Below are 17482 nucleotides of genomic sequence, written 5' to 3'. Positions count from 1 at the left end.
GCTCACGGGCCCAGCCGCTCCACGGCATGTGGGGTCCTCCCGGACCGGGGCACGAACCTGTGTTTTTTTTTGTGGTATGCGGGCCTCTCACTGTTGTGGCCTCTCTCGTTGCGGAGTGCAGGCTCCGGACGCGCAGACTCAGCGGCCACGGCTCACGGGCCCAGCCGCTCCACGGCATGTGGGATCCTCCCGGACCGGGGCACGAACCTGTGTCCCCTGCCTCGGCAGGCGGACTCTCAACCACTGCGCCACCAGGGAAGCCCAAGTTTTATTTTTTTAAGATTTTTTTTTTTAATGTGGACCATTTTAAAAGTCTTTACTGAATTTGTTACAGTATTGCTTCTGGTTTTTTTTTTTTTTTTTTTTTTTTTTTTATGTTTTGGTTTTTTGGACATGAGGCATATGGGATCTTAGCTCCCCGACCAGGGATCGAACCCGCACCCCCTGCGTTGGCAGGTGAAGTCTTAACCACTGGACTGCCAGGGAAGTCCCTAGAACAGTTTTAGATCTACAGAAAAACTGAGAAGATAGTACAAAGAGTTCCCATATACCCCACCCCCAGTTTCCCATATTATTAGCTTCTTGCATTAGTATGGTACATTGGTTACAATAATGAACCAATGCTGATATATTATTTTGACTAAGTTCCATAGCTTATTTAGCTTTCTTATGTCCTTTTTCTGTTATAGGGTCCCATCCAGATACCACATTGCATTTAGTAATTAATGTAATTCCTCTTCTTGGACTTTCCTTATTTTTGATGACTTTGAAAGTTTTAAGGAGTACTGGTCATATTTTGGAGAATGTGCCTCCATTGGGATTTGTCTGATGTTTTCCTCATTATTAGATTGGGGTTATGAGTTTTGGGGGGAAAAGACCACGATGATAGAGTGCCATTGTCATGCATCATATCAAGGATACATACTATCAGCATAGCTTATCAATGTTGAGTTGACTTTGAGCACCTGGCTGAGGTAGTATTTGTCAGTCTTCTCCACTGTAAAATTGCTCCCCTCCCCCTGTCTATAGTGTATACTCTTTGGAAGGAAGTTACTCTGTGAAGCCCATGTCTAAGTACAGTGGAGTTATGGTTTACCTCTTTGAGGACAGAGTGTTTACATATATTGTTTGGAATTCTTCTGCACCCGAGATTTGTCTCTTTCCTCCCCATTTATTTAGTTATTCAATCATTTATTTATATCAGTATGCACTGTTAGATATTAGTTTTTATTTTAACAACAGCTTTATTGGAATTCATGTGCCACACAACTTACCCAAAGTGTAAAATTCAGTGAGAATATATTCACAGGGTTGTGCAACTATCACCATAGTCAATTTTAGAACATTTTCATCATCCCCCAAAGAAATCCCATAACCTTCAGCAGTTCCTCTCCTCCATTTCCTCCCACCCCACCCTCCCCCAGCCTTAAGCAACCGCTGGTCTCCTTTCTCTCTCTATGGATTTGTCTATTCTGTACATCATTTCATATAAATGGAATCCTACAGTATGTGGTCCTTTGTGACTGGCTTCTTTCACTTAGCAAAATGTTTTCAAGGTTCAGGTTTCAATGTCTGCCTGAACTTCCCCAGTGTTCAACTGAAAAAATAAGTGTAACTTGTAAAGTGCCTGACCCCCTTCTCTCTTTTGGTGATGGGTTGCATCCTCCTGGAGGTGTCACCCACCTCCACAACTGGGGGACTCTTACTATGAGCAGCTTCTACCCCTCCCCCCCCTTTTCTCATTCCTTTCAAAATGTCCCTGACTATGCCCAGGTCTTGACTATGCCCAGGTCTTGATGCCTACTTTTCCAGGGATAATCTGAGAAGCTGGTCCTTGCTAAAGTGTTTTTTTTTTAATTTTTAAAATTTTTGGCTGCATTGGGTCTTCGTTTCTGTGCGCGGGCTTTCTCTAGTTGCGGCGAGCAGGGGCTACTCTTCATTGCGGTGCGCGGGCTTCTCATTGAGGTGGCTTCTCCTGTTGCAGAGCACGGGGTCTACGCACAAGGGCTTCAGTAGTTGTGGCTCACGGGCTCTAGAGCACAGGCTCAGTAGTTGTGGCGCACGGGCTCTAGAGCACAGGCTCAGCAGTTGTGGTGCACGGGCTTAGTTGCTCCACGGCATGTGGGATCTTCCCGGACCAGGGCTCAAACCTGTGTCCCTTGCATTGCCAGGTGGATTCTTAACCACTGCGCCACCAGGGAAGCCCCTTGCTAAAGTTTTAATGGTTGCTCGTGCCTTACAAGGTTGACCCTTTGCAGTATTTAATCTTCTGTGTACTGTTCAATAGAATTTCAGGTACAAAATAGATTAATAGGGAAGATATTTGGGGATGGATGGTGTTCTGTTTTTCCTATATTTAATGAAGTGCAGTGCAGCAAATACACTTACTAAGTTAACAAATTGGATTCATTAATGGAGATCATCTGTGTCAGAGCATTCTGTGGAAGAAACTGCCCAAGAACATAGTGAGTTGATCACTGTGGCTGTTGTGATTTTTATGGAAACTGGCTCAGTAGAACAGGGTGCTGGGTGAGGGTGTGGCAGGGATTTCAGAGATGATCAGACACAGTCTTTGCACTCTAGCAGGGAGACAGACAGGCACATAAATAACTCACGCGGGCAGAGAGCAACGTTGTGATCAAGGTTAAGCAAAGCATCCCTGGAACCTTGGCGCAACTTTGGATGCTGGCTGGGGGCATGGGGACAGATTTTTAGAGGCAGTGTGGTTTGAGCAGTTGGAGTGGGGTAGGGCAAGACGCAGATGGAGGGAGGGCGGCTGAGATCTGAGCACAGCCTGAGCAAAGCCTCCGAGGTAAGAAAAGGCAGGGCATCTTTGGAGAAGGACAAACAGATGGGGAATGCAGGGGTCTGTATGCGTGAATGTGGGTGGGGGTGGGGGGAGGCATGTAACGGTGGGAAAGGCTGGTGGGGAAGAATTAGACCTCTCAGGTGAGCTGTTTGGAGGACAGTTGACATGTGGTGGGAAACCACTAACCTTTTTGGGCAGGGGAGGAGCTGACAATATTTGTGTTGGGAAGTGGGGGCTGGTATGGAGGAGGAAAGGATGTGTGTGTGTGCACGGAGGGGACTGGATGCCAGGGGCTGAAGGTGCAAAGAAGGCCTGCCTCTGTTGCTTCCTGCATGTGTGACTTGGACAAGTTCACTTCCGTCCCCTGAGCCTCTTCTTCCTCATCTCTAAAATGGGATCCACCAGTTCTGAGGGGTTTGATGTGTAGCTTGGAGGAGAGAGTGCAGGGAGTGGAGTGTTTTAATTGAGGGCATTCTCTGTGTGCTATCATGCAAAGTGCTCCAGGATACATTGTTTTTTTGTTTTTTTATATAAATTTATTTTATTTTATTTATTTTTTGTTGCGTTGGGTCTTCGTTGCTGCGCCCGGGCTTTCTCCAGTTGCAGCAAGCGGGGGCTACTCTTCATTGCGGTGCGCAGGCTTCTCATTGCGGTGGCTTCTCTTGTTGCGGAGCACGGGCTCTAGGCGTCCAGGTTTCAGTAGTTGTGGCACACGGGCTCAGTAGTTGTGGCGCACGGGCTTAGCTGCTCCCCGGCACGTGGGATCTTCCCGGACCAGGGCTCGAACCCGTGTCCCCTGCATTGGCAGGCAGATTCTTAACCACTGCGCCACCAGGGAAGTCCCTTAAACACTTTTTATGTCTGCACACTGTTTTACTGTATGGATGCACCATAATTTATTTAACCAACCCCCTGCTGATGGGTGCTTGGGCCATTCCCTGTCTTTTGTCATTGTAAATAGTGCCATGGATTACCTTGTCCAACATGCTAGAATCTGTAGATAAATTCTCTGAAGGGGGATCGCTGGATTACAGAGGAATTACATGTATAATTTAGACAGATGTTGTCAGGCTCTCCAGCAGAGGGCTTGTACCAATTGACAATCCCACTGGCAATGTATGAGAGGGCCTGTTTAAAATGATATATTGTTCATGTGATTATTTGATGGCTTCTCTCCCCACAACACTGTAAACTCCAGGATGGCAGGGATTATGTATCTTTTGCTCATTGTCGTGGGCACTCAGTAAATACTGAATTAATGGACAGATTTATGATTCTACCAGGAATGGGTGGCCAGGGTGGGTGAGATCCTTTCGTGTTCACCTTGCCCAGTTCAGCTTCCCCGATCCTTGCTCTGGGCTGATTGTCGATCCAGAGGGTGGCTGGGACTCTGTGAGTGACCCTTGAGGTTCTGGAAGATCTAATCCTGACATCTGACTCATGACCCCCACTCCAGAGCAGACTTTCTCCTGCTGTGAACTCAAGAAATCCAATGTCTCAGTCTTATAAAGGGCTTGGAGAATGGACACTTGTCTGATGCTTGAATCCCCTGCCCAGCCTCTGCTTACATACCTCTGGTGACAGGGAACTCACTCCTTCCAAGTGACTCCTTTTAACTTCAGACAACTAACTTTTTAAAAATAAATTTATTTATTTTGTTTATTTATTTTTGGCTGCATTGGGTCTTCATTGCTGTGCGTGGGCTTTCTCTAGTTGCGGCGAGCGGGGGCTACTCTTTGTTGCGGTGTGCGGGCTTCTCATCGCGGTGGCTTCTCTTGTTGCGGAGCACGGACTCTAGGCGCGTGGGCTTCGGTAGTTGTGGCGCACGGGCTTAGTTGCTCTCTGGCTGTGGGATCTTCCTGGATCAGGGATCGAAACCGTGTCCCCTGCCTTGGCAGGCAGATTCTTAACCACTGTGCCACCAGGGAAGTCCCAGACAACTAACTTGTAAAAAGTTTTTCCAACTATTGAGTTGAAACCTGCTCCCTGTAGCTGCCTCTTCTTCAGGGAATTTTAACTGCGGCTCTCTGGAAACAGGGCTTTCTGGCAGATGAGCAGGGGGCATATTTGGGGACAGGTACCTCTCATCTATCATTTTCTAGCAAGTAGGGCCAACTCCCAAAGGATCCCTGCAGAGCCCTGCCTGCCCACCTCCTCACTCTCTCCTGTCTTGCCTGCAGGTATGTGCAGGAAGGGCGGTTCCGAATTGAGGAGAGGACACTGACAGCCTTCCAGTGGCTCTACAGCCCCCAGCAGCATCGCATCCTCAGCCGTGCTGACCTTGAGTCTCCCTCCAGGTAAGGGGACCCACTGCCCTTACTCTCATCCTTCGTCCAGGCCCCTCCAGTTGGTACTTATTATGCAGCCAGCCCCACACGGGTCCATAAACTCCCAGTGGGGAACCACGGCCCTCAGTGGCAGAGAGGCCTTCCAGGGTCTTTGAAAGAGTCTGTCAGTCGGGGTGCTTGAAAGAGTCTGTCAGCCGGGGTGCTTGTCCAGCCTAGAATGCACTGAGTGATTTGAGGCAAGTCATTGCCTTTGCTTTCTCCTCCGTAAAATGGGTATGATCATATTTTCCCTGCCTTCTATCAGGAAGATCATGAATCTCAAGTGAAATGATGCCTGGAGATCATCAGCTGGTTCCTCTCATTTTATATTTTTGGCCGTACCGTGAGGCATGTGGGAATCTTAATTCCCGGACCAGGGATAGGACCCGTGCCCCCTGCAGTGGAAGCGCAGAGTCTTAACCACTGGACTGCCAGGGAAGTCCCGCTGGTTCCTCTTTAAGAGGGGGAGCAGCTGGCATATTTGCTGGGCAGTCCCTGCTTTGACCTGGGTAGAGCCAGCCCTTCCTTTCTTGTCGCTCTCCTCCGCCATGCCAGAGAACCCAGCTGGGATCCTGAGTCCAGGTGAGGGGCACCCAGCTTCCTGCTCCCAGGCTCCTTCCCGCCCACTCCTTCTGCACACTGTGGACAGACGTGAGCCGTGTTAGCAATCTCGATGGAGATATCCCCGGGAGCCCTTGCTGCTGCCACACCCCTTTCCCAAGGCTTCTGCTAGACCTGACCCAGGACCTTTCTTCCCACTTTCCCCATCAAAACGTCTTTGCACCAGCTTCTAAATTAGCAGGCCCCTTGAAGCCAAGGATGAACAGGTCTTTCCTCCCAGGGGTGGAAAAGAAGAATGGAAGTGATGTCATTTGGGGGTACACCATGTGCCAGCCAGAGAACAGGGACAATGCTCTTACCGCATCTCCCCAAAGCGGCCCCAGGAATAAGGTTCAGAGATGATGGGAGACTTCACCTACCCAGACATCTGCCAGGAGTCCTGTTTAGCTAAGAGCAGTGCATGTGCTCTCTCTTGTCTCAATGACGATTTCAGAAGGTACAGGAAGCAGTGAGGGGGACAGGTATTCTGGATCCAGTTCTCCCCAAAGAGGAAGAATTAATTGGATGATGATGTGACGTGACAGGAAAGGTGACTCAGGCCACCTGGGAACTCTTGATATTCAGGAAATGGGAGGTCAGACAAATGCCCTAAACTCTAGAGGGCAGATTTCTTTCTTTTTTTTTTTTGCGGTACGCGGGCCTCTCACTGTTGTGGCCTCGCACAGGTTCGGCGGCCATGGCTCACGGGCCTAGCCGCTCCGTGGCATGTGGAATCTTCCCGGACCGGGGCACGAACCCGTGTCCCCTGCATCGGCAGGCGGACTCTCAACCACTGCGCCACCAGGGAAGCCCAAGAGGGCAGATTTCAAATCATGCAGAGAAAAGACCGAAAAGGCGCTAGAGCTTGAGGCAAGAGTATCAGGAAGGGTGTGGCAATGCGATCCTGAATGTACAGTTGTGAATGCTTGCAGGGACAGAGAAGGAGGCTGTCCTGGGAACATGCTGGTGAAGCACAGACATGAAGGGCACATGGTCGGAATCAGTTTCAGGCAAGGTGCAAAGCCCTACTGTGAGCCAAGCACCATCTGACGTAAAGCAGCTTCTTCCTCACCTCCTTTCCTTTCGTCAAAGCTCTCCACTACCTGACGTTATCTTATTTGCCTATTTGTTCACTGTCTGTGGCTCCCCTGGAATGTGAGGTCCATGAGGGGAGGGCCTTTTCCCTCTTGCCCTCTTCTGTATCCCGAGGTCCTAGCCCAGAGAAGGAGCTCATTAATCAGGCACCAGGTGAAGGACAAATGAACATAATGCAGGCTCACCGGTAGGAAGGCTGGAAGGGAAGCTAGCTCCAAGACTGATGTGGGCCAGCTATACCCGCCCAAGATAACAGCCAGGGAAGAAGAGGAGGGTGGGACCTCCTGCCCATGCAGGTGGCTTGAGGCTAACCTTTTTTGAGCCAAAGAACAAGAATGCTCTTCAGAGTCACAGGAGCCCAGTTGAGTCCATGGCGGAGAGAAGCAATCATAAGATAGGAAGGATGGAGTTATTCAGAATAACTTCAGCTTTCATACCTGGGAAGGCTACCTCCCAGGAGACTTGAAGAGGAAGCTGCCATAGCTCTGTGACTCAGCACTCAAAAAATTAACTATTATTCTTTTTTTTTTTAATAAAAAAAATTGTATTTACTTAGAAGCGTTCAGAATGTCAACAAAACAGCTGCAACTTTTTTTCTTTTTTTTGCAATTACAGAGTGGTATTCAGTTAACAGAACAACAATTATTTCGTATAACCTGCATCAGAGACAACTGAAGATGAAAAAACTACCATCCCCATATATAACTAATTTGTGCTGTGAACCAACAAGTACCTGCTTTAAATTTCCATGCCAATTTACAACCCCCATACTGTACCAGGCAAGGTTAGTGGCTATTGAAAATACCACCAGGACAGGGCTATCTAAAGACACATTCGGTAGTGTGTTAACTATACAAAAAAAGACACTGTACAGTTTAAAAACAAATCTTACACAGCCTTACATTTCAATTTTTTTCTTTAGAAGGAGTGAGTTGTGTACAGGGCGGTTAAATGCTTTATAGACAAGAAAAAAAAAACTGTGCTAGAGCCAACTTATTCATCATCATCTTCTTCTTCTTCCTCTTCATCTTCCTCCTCTTCCTTCTTCTTGCTTTGTTCAGCCTTGACGACTCCCTTTTTTGCTGCATCAGGCTTCCCTTTAGCTCGGTATGCAGCAATATCTTTTTCGTACTTTTCCTTCAGCTTAGCAGCCTTCTTCTCCTAAGGCTGCCTGTCATCTGCAGCAGTGTTACCCCACATCTCTCCCAGTTTCTTTGCAGCGTCACCAATGGACAGGCCAGGATGTTCTCCTTTGATTTTTGGACGATACTCAGAACAAAACAAGAAAAAGGCTGAAGGAGGCCTCTTGGGTGCATTGGGATCCTTGAACTTCTTTTTTCTTTCCCCTTTAGGAGGGATATAAGTTTCATTTCTCTTTCATAACGGGCCTCGTCTGCCTTTGCCATGTCTTCAAACTTTCCCTTCTCTTTAGCGGACATGGGCTTCCACTGCTCCGAGGGCTTCTTAGAAAACTCTGAGAAGTGACTAAAACATCTGCGTGCCTCTTCTTGTGCTTCTCCCGGCACGTTTGCCCAAAGAGTGCATAGGATGGCATTTTGCCTCTTGGCTTCTTAGGATCTCCTTTGCCCATGCTTAATTATTTTTCCTCCGCGAGGCGCAGACTCGCCCAGTGCCCGTCCGGCTCTCACTTGCCCCGGCGCTGTCTCTATCAACTATTATTCCGTTGCGGAGCACAGGCTCCGGATGCGCTGGCCCAGCGGCCATGGCTCACGGGCCCAGCCGCTCCGCGGAATGTGGGATCTTCCCGGGCGGGGCACGAACCCGTGTCCCCTGCATCGGCAGGCGGACTCTCAACCACTGCGCCACCAGGGAAGCCCCAACTGTTATTCTTATATCACAAAAGTTGTACTAACTTCTGTGTGTTTATCATGCGTCATGTTGTAAATGCTTTGCAGGCATAAATTGATTTAATCTTCATAACAATGCTCTGATCTAGGTACTGTACTCCCCATTTATCAGATGACAAAGCTGAGGCGCAGGGTAAGTGGAGTGCTTGCAACCACTATGCGAACTGCCTCTCAGAGAATGAGGCGTGGGCCCCAAAGTGGGAGACGGCGAAGGTAATTTTTATCATTGCAGAGAGGAAATAAGTTCACGAACCATATATAAGTGAGCTTAGCATCATTCCTGGTCAGGTTTCAGAGTCTGTTATTAAAGAGATGGTTTGGGGGTACTTAGAAAAGAAAGAGATAGGGGACCAGCAGCAGTGAGTGAATTCCCTGGGAACCCATCCTGCTGGGGGAAGCTTATTTGCTTTTCTGATTCGTTTTCTAGACTAGAAGGTAGGTTGGGGGTGGTAAAGCAGGAGACAGTGGTTCTGAGTTTCAGCAAGAAATTGTTCTTTTCTTCCCATCAAAGCCTACAGGTGACACAGAGGACTGTGGGCTGGGGGAGGGCACAGCTAGGGAGGCTGGTGAGTGGGCTGCCCTTGCTGAGTCTGCTCAGTGTGTTCATGAGGGACTTGGTGAGGAAGGATGTGGACAGCATGCCGGGGACATTGCCGATGGCATGAACCTGGGCACCATCCCAACGGACAAGATGGCACAGTTGGACCCGAAGTGCCCTGGAGGCTTGGAGTCCAGATCTAAGTCTAGAAGGTACAGTTTAACAGAAATAAAGGAGAAGTCTATTTTGGCCTCCAATCTTGTCTGCACCTGGGCAGCAGGCTGAGGGGATCAGCTGTCTGAGAGGTTCCAGTTGACTAGAAGGTTGGGTATGGCCCCATGTTTTAAGAAAATGCTCGTGTCTTGGGGCTGCAAGAGCTCACGGCAGAGTCCAGAGCTGAGGAGGAAAGTCCTGCTATTTTGTCTCAGACTAAGAGGAATGCTCTATCATTTCCTCATTTATTTTGTGGACAGAGATTGAGCACATTCTTCTGCTAATACCATGCTGATGTTACCCTTGAATGGCTGAGCAGGTTACATTTTGGGGTGATGGGCTAGGCTGCTGAAGGGACTCAGAGGGTGGGTTGGCCACCCGCCTTCCTTTTTGCTTTCCACCCTGCTCCAGGTCAGGCCCTGGGGTTATGATGCCTTGTCTTAAGGAAGACAAGGGTCCTGCCTCCACGGGACACACATTCTAGAGGGAGAGAAAGACTATAGACGCATAGACAAGAGAATATCTTGAGATGATCAGAGTTCAGCTGAACAAACTGAAACAGAGCATCAGATAAAGGGTAACCAGTGGGTGTGTGGGGAGTTTGGAAGAGGTGGATGGCCTCTCTGAGAAGGTGACATTTGAGCTGAGTCCTGAAGGACTCAGGGGGCAGACATATGGGGAAGGTGCTGGTGAGGGGTGTTGAATAAAGGCTGGGGAGGGGCACAGGAGATGGGAAGTGAAACAGCAGTTACAAGGCCCTACCTATGTTCCAGAAGCGGGAAGCTGTTGTGGCCATAGCAGAGTGAGGCCGTGGCCAGCAGATGGAAAGGATGCAGATTTCCATGCAATTAAATGCAGGACTTTTTAACATTTAGAGCTGCCCGAATACAGCGTGGGCTGCCCCCTGAGGGAGTGGGCTTCCCATCACTGAGATGTGCAAGCCATATTCAGAGGCCGCCCTCCGTGGAGGTTAGGGAGGAAGACTCAAGCGTCTCAAAGGCTCCCTAGGGCACCCTTCCTGCCTTCCACCCCTTCAAGTTCAGGAGCACCCTTGGTTTGGCCGAAGCTGGCAGGATGGCTGTGCAGCGAATGAATGAAAGCTCCCGGCTGCCAGGTCGAAGGCGGGGTGGGGGGGACGACGACGACGACGACAGTTTCAAGGACTGTGGCAGTCCCCGAAACCTCCCACTTCCAAGTCCAGATAGCACTGAACCCCCCTCCATCCCCACCGCACGCCGAGCTGGCGAGAGGCCCGGTGTCTTCCTCAATCCACCAGGGACCCGCGGATCTTTCCTCACCTCCGTTCCCCACCGGCCCGGGCCCCATCCTCCAGGAACTTCTGTGGGCCGGTGGGCTGTCCCCTCCTCCGCTCCCCTGGGTCCCTTGGGCGCGCCTGCCCCTCCCCGCGCCTTTGTTCCCGGGGAGCCGCCTCGGGTAGTCCCCTGGCGGCGGCGACTGGAGCATCCCGCGGGCGCCGCACCCCGGACTCGCCGTACCGGCCCCACCCACCCCGCCCCGGCGCCCTCTCCTGCCGCTCGTGCCCGCCCCTCCGCCTCCCCCCCCACTTTCCGGCAGCTACGCGGCTGCGGCGCGGGGCGAGTCGGGTGGGCACTGCCGGAACCGGGGCGCGGACCCGGGCGGCGGCGTCGCGGAGGGCGGCAGGAGGGCCCCGCCTCGGCCAGGCGCGGGCTTTCCCGCGGCGAGCGCGGCTCCGGCGGCTGGGGCGCGACTGCCAGGTGTGCGCGTGGCGGCGGCGGGCAGGGGGAGCCGCTTTGTGCCCGGCGAACCGCGGCCGGGGTGCGCGCGTGCACGCCGCGGTGACGGTGCGCGCGGCGGGGCGGGCGGCCAGGGCAGCCCGTCGCCGAGGAGGAGGGGGCTCGCCGCCGGATGAAGGGGGACGCCGCCGCCGCGGGCACACGGGCCGAGAGAGCCGCCGCGACAGACTGTTGCCATTCCGTCCACGTCGAGGAGTGAGCCCCGGGCGCCGGCTTCACAGAAGGTCAGCGGATTCGGAGCTGGGTGGTAATCCCGTAGTCAGCAGGGATCAGGACGCGAGTCCTGGGTGGGACTGAACCCAGGGTGTAATTGGGGTGTATGTTGTGAGTGCAAATGCAGGTGTTCGCAAAGAGAAATCAGCTCGTGTGGACGCGTGTGAGCCCTGCGCTGCGATTCCACGGAGCAGTTCAGCGGAATGGGTTGTTTGGGGGGGGGGGTGACTGTCCTCAGACATCCCTACGGGTGGGTCATGGCGCACACACATCCTATATGGAGTGTGTAGCTGACCGAGGTGGAGCTCAGAGGTGGGGTGTTTACAGGTGGTGGTGAAAGGAAAAAGCCAGGACCCCCAGGAGGACCCTGTAGCTAGGCTGGGTTGGTTTGTTTTTTTCCGAAAGGACATAAACCCCACCCCATGCCCGCTCCAACCTTTGCCTGTTGCACGGAGGGGAGCTAGGATGGTGGGGTGCTGTGTGAGAGGCCTTTGTGGACCTTTGGGACCGGGCCAGGATCAGCCTGATGCTCATTTCTGGAGGCCCTGGGTGGATGAGCGTGGGGTGCCTGCCTTGGGTGGGGGTCCAGGGCACGCTGGGTGTCCTGACCCGGAGCTGGTTGAGGAGCACATCTTTCTTTCTCCTCCTCTGTTTTCTATAGCTCCTCTCAGCCTTCTTAACAAACCAAAGGGCATTTATATGCAAGTGGGGTTTGGGCTCTGAAGGCGGGGATCTGCCTCTGCTGAGTGGCCCCCATCGGAGCAGCCTCCATAGGGAATAATAGGGTTGTCCTGGGCTGGGCGCCAGGGCCCTCTCGTTCTTTTCATGTTTTGTGACCCTGGGGCTGTCCCTTAAGCCCCACGCGCCTCAGTTTCCCATGGAGAGGGGAGAAGGCACCGCCCCGCCCCGTTCTTCCTGCTGCAGAGTGAGAAGTAAACAGAGAGCTCACAGCTGCCTGGGGCTGGGAGGCTGGGAGTGACTCAGGGCATGTGAGGTCCCCAGCAGCGTTTTCCCCCTGGAAAGTTCCAGCACATCTTTGAGACCTGGGCAGGAGTTGGGGGAAGCTCTGCCCTCACCTCCAGGCAAGTGTATTGGATTTTCTAAGTGTGGGGCAGGTTGGGTATGTTCTAGATCTGGCTGCTCAGGCTTCCAGAAACTACCTCAGGTTCCCCCTCCTTTCTAAGATGCTGAGGAATGGAGGGCGGGGAGCAGGGTGTGGGGAGGATTGGATGGGATGGGGGACTTAGAGTCACCAAATTTCTGGGCAGAGGCAGATGCTAAAGTTGAGTAGGGCCAGGGCACAGCTAGCTGGGAACCCCGCTCAGCCAGCTCAGCCCAGGCTGTTAGGCGATTTGTTGGGAGGTGGCCTCAGTTCCAGAGAAGATGACCTTGCTGCTGCAGGCATCCCGTCCCCACGCCGACCATGATCCTGTCTGGATCAAGTGTGGCTGAGCCACTGTGGTTCAGAATGACTTGAACCTCGAGGGAAGGGGACCCCAGCATGGATGGTGGTGGCAGCCGCAGAGCAGACTGAGGTTGAATCTCAGCTCCACCACTGTCTGTGTTTCCACCTGTGTTCCCCCAAAGCAGAGCCCGAGGATGCATTCTTTTTATCTTACTACCGCTCTGTCCTGGGAGGTCTCCTGAGAAGCCTTAAGGGATGCGTTTCAGGACTGCCCTGTTGGGGAGAGAAACAGGGACGTGTTCATCCATCAGCTCTGTTCCGTCCCTGGACATTAACTCCCACATGCTTCCAGGCTGCACGTGTGAGGCACCAGTGGGTTCGTTCGGGCACCCCGCACTGCGGCTTCAAAGACGGTCCCGCTGGGTCCTCGAAGAAGCATTGCCATGTGGCTGCTCTCAAAGCCTGCAGGGAACCGGTCATTGCAGAAGTCGCTGGAGTAGGAAGTGGGACCGAGAGGGTCTGAAGTACGCCCTGAGGTGTCCAACACTGCGTGACCTTGGGCAAATTTCCTATCTTCTCTGAGCCTCACTTTCCTTATCTGGGGGTTACGGGTATTAAATAAAATACTACTAAGTTTTTGAACATGGTGATGGGTCCATAGCGAGAGCCCTGTGAATGGAATATTTCTGTATATTTGGGAAGACAGCACCTTCTGGGTGGCCCAGATATTCATTCACTTAAGTGGAGGAGGGGGCTGGATTAGGTGACCTCTAAAGACCCCCCTCCTAGTCAGAGAGTCTTGGGCTCAGGGGCCAGACACCGGACCTGGTCATTTCCTCCTGGAGCTGTGGCCCAGTCTCTCAGAACCCCTGAATGGCTCTGCTTTGCATTCTGTGGATTGGAGACGGCAATGCCAGCTGCTCATATGTGCCTTTCCCTGGGCTCTGTCCCCTGGAGGACATGGGAGCCTGGAGGGCGGGCAGGGGGGCGAGGGGAACTGGCAGCTCGGAAGCAGGTGTTTGAAGGACGGGTGGCGAGAGGGCAGATGCTGGCGTTTGGAGCTGGCAGATGGTCGTGGGCACTGGTCTGGGCCACAGTCAGTGGGGAGGACAGGGCCCAGGGGTGGGGGAGGGCGAGAGAAAATGAACAGGAAGGGAGGGGAGAGCGGGTTGGCAGAGAGTGGCCCAGAATGATGGCAGAACCTGGGTTGTGGGGTGAGTCGAGGATTGGGGGGTGTCTGGAGTGGTGAGCTGTGGGGTGCCTGAGGATTGGGGGGTGTCTGGAGTGGCAGGGACAGGCTGGGCCGGTGGGAGAGCGACGAGGTGGTGTGAGGGAAGGGATGACACTGGTTGAGGGTTAGTTGGGGGGGCCCTAGGGCATAAGCCGGGGCAGGTATCTTATTTCAGGGTACAGCACCTATAAGCTCCCTCCTTTTCCTTTTTCCAGTGCATCTACCTGCTCCTCCTGGGCCACCACCCACGTTGGCAGGTGAGGTGCTGTCGGCAAATACTTGGGTCCCATTGTGAGCGGTGATTGGAGAAGGCAAGGATGTACCTCTGCCAAGACCCGTTGCCATGGTACCGCGGTGACCCTTGTCTTCCTATCCTCTCCCATCTCTGGGCAACGTGGCCCTCCCCAGGGGGAGGTCGTACAGTGGGGAAGGTGTCCAGCTGCCTCTTGCTTATGCAGGGGCAGCTCAGACTGGCAATACAAAGGTCATGGAGTCCATCCTTCTGCCTCCAGGCAACGTCACACCCAGCGTGTGACGCCCAGCCTAGGCTGGGCGGTTGCAACAGCTACTGTCTTCATTCACAGTCATTTAAAGACTCCTCTGACCTCTGTAATTTGGGACTCCTTTTGTTTTTAATAAGTTTAGTAAAAAAAAAAGAATCAGTAATGCCAGCCTATCCATCTCCTCCCTTTTTATTTTTTATTTTATTTTATTTTATTTGGCCGCGCTGTGGCATGCAGGATCTTAGTTCCCTGACCAGGGATTGAACCCGTGCCCCCTGCAGTGGAAGCGCAGAGCCCTAACCACTGGACCACGAGGGAAGTCCCTCCTCCCCTTTTAAAGAGCCAGATGACACTCTCTTCTTGCCCACACCTTTTTCAATGCTTTGGTGCTTCTCTAGTGAGAAGTTCTGGATCATGTCTGATCTCAGTCTGCCATGCTACACTTTCTTTTTGTTGTTGTTATTGTTTGTTTTTTTTTTACTGTGTTTGCCACCACGCTTTAGGCCTTATAGATAAGTTAGAAAGAGATTCCACTCTATCTTCTCAATATGCAAAGTGGCCATTGGGGCTCCCAAGGCAGGTGGGACACCAAGGCAAGGGCTGTGCTCTGGGGAGCCTGGCCTGAGCCCTGGTTTGGGTTCTGAACTTGCCCCTGCTCTCCGGGCTGGCTGGTGTTCCACCCCTTTCCCTAGTTCAGATCCAGGGCTGTCAGCCTCCTTCCTGGGTCATGCTGGGTGCGCTTGCTGGGCCCTACCAAGTCTGGGTCAGCAGATGGCATCAGGTATGGGCACCTGGGGGACCCTGCCAACTAGATGACTGGTAGTGAGCAAGAGCTGGAGGGGAGTGACAGGCAGTCAGGCACAGTGAGGCACACGTGTGCGTGTGTGCGCATCTGTACACCCGGGTCCCCGGAGGGCGTGTTGCTGGATCACTGTGTCCGCACATCTCTGTGTGGTTACCTGTGGTCCTCTGAGCATGTCTCTGTGTGCATTGTGGTGTGCCCTGGCTTATTCGTTTTCTTTTCTCTGGGTATGTGAGTTGGCCACTGTCTGGCACTCTCCAGGGTCCTTGAGGGTGTGCAGGTCTGATGGCTGGTGATATTTTACCCAGCAGGATTTCCTGGCCCCCTGAGGCCCCTGAGTCTTCTGCCCTGCCCAGCTCTGCCCTCTTTCCGGGATTCCTGTCCCTGTCCCTCCCTCTGCCTTGAGGAAATTGCTTCTCCCCCACTGGCTGTGTGGGTGCCCACTGCTGTTCAGGTGGGGCCTGGGGAGAGACAACCAGTCCAATCTCCAGCCCCATCCTTCAAGCTCTGAGCTGAGGGTGATGGGTGGGTGAGCCCTGGGTGGAGGAGATGAGTCAGGATGGCTGCAGCGGGTGGCAGAAGCCAGGCTATGTGTCAGCGTCTTCAGGGAGGTGTGTGCACCCCCATCCACCTCACCCATCCTCAGAGGCTTGGGCACCAGTGCAGCGGTGGGAAGGCTCCCCCACCTCCACTGTCCATATTCTCTTCCCTCGTAGCCATGCCTGGCAGTTTCTGATGGGGAGCAGAATGGTCTCGGAGGCTCCAGGCATCCCACTGGCAGCCTTGGCCTCAGCATAATCATTTAAATTTACGGAGCTCTTCCTGTGCCAGGCCCTGAACTCACAAGGAACATGTATTAGCTCATTGGCTCCTCAGAACAATCCTATGAGGTGGGTTATGAAAGCATCCCCATCTTATGAGGAAGTGGAGGCTCAGAGAGGCTGGGTCACTTCCACAAGGTCACACAGCTAGTAAGCAGTGGAGCCAGGACATGAATCTGGGTCTATTCTTGACACTTGTTGCTGTGCCCTCCACTCTTCACAAAGCTGCATCCCTCTCATCCTTGCAGTCTCTCCTTCAGAGAGGCCGACTCAGATCATTCCCTCTAAACAGAGCTCCCCACCCACCCCCCACTCCCCTTTGGATCACATCACCCTATTGTAAATAACTGTTGTAAAGTTATCCCTCTCTTGTCCTCCACCTCTCCACCCCTAGTCCCCCCAGGGATTTGTCTGTCTTGTTCACTGAAATACCCTCAGCACGAGCAGAGAGCCTGGAACAAAGTAGGGATGTGATAAACATTTGATGAACGGATGAATGATTGAATACATGAAGGTATGTCTGACTCCAGACCTAAGCTCTGTACCCCTTCTCTACATTGTCTTTCACAGCAGGGACCACTGCAGGGTGGCCGGGAACACAGCTCTGGAGTCAGCTTGCTTGGTTCACTGTTCTGGTTATCTGATGCTGCATAATAAACCATCCAGAAGCTAATGGCCTGAAACAACAGTGATGTTTATTTTGCTCAGGAATCTGCAATTTGGGCAGGGCTTGTGGGGATACTTGTATCTCCTCTGCCATTGTCTTCTGGGGTGGCTCAAAGTCCAGGGGCTGGGATTGTCTGAAGGCTCAGTTGCTCACATGTATGGCATTTGGTGCTGGCTGTTGGCATGAGGTCTTAGTTCCTCGCCACACAGGCCTCTCTGTGTGCCCCCTCTGTGTGCTAGTTTGGGCTTCCTCACAGTGTGCTGGCTGGATTAGGGGCAAGAAAGGGCCAGACAGAAGCTATTTCACCTTTTCTTACCTGGCCTTGGACATGATGCAGCTTCACTTCTGCCAGAGTCACAGATCCCCCAGGATCCAAGAGGGGGGAACGTGTACCCCACCGCTTAATGGAGGGGTGTTAATGTCACAGGGTAAGAAGAGCATGTGGAATGGGGATATATTATGGGATGGTGGGGCCATCTTTGGAAAATACAGTCTGCCACAGCCACTTCTTTGGAGTGTGACCTTGAGCAAATTACTTAGTCTCTCTGTGCGCCAGTTTCTCTATCTATAAAGTGGGAACACCATCAGTATGTATTGGGTTATTTCATACTCATT

At 52.5% G+C, this 17482-nt stretch overlaps 1 pseudogene; it reads right to left on the bottom strand.

Moving 5' to 3' along the window:
* Positions 1–7824: 7824 nt before the first annotated feature.
* LOC102982203 (high mobility group protein B1-like) lies at positions 7825–8495 on the bottom strand (annotated as a pseudogene).
* Positions 8496–17482: the final 8987 nt, after the last annotated feature.

This window comes from Physeter macrocephalus, chromosome 14, assembly GCF_002837175.3.
Source record: "Physeter macrocephalus isolate SW-GA chromosome 14, ASM283717v5, whole genome shotgun sequence".
Taxonomy (NCBI): domain Eukaryota; kingdom Metazoa; phylum Chordata; class Mammalia; order Artiodactyla; family Physeteridae; genus Physeter; species Physeter macrocephalus.
Note: the sequence above shows the minus strand (reverse complement) of the source record. Positions and strands in the feature narration are given on the sequence as shown.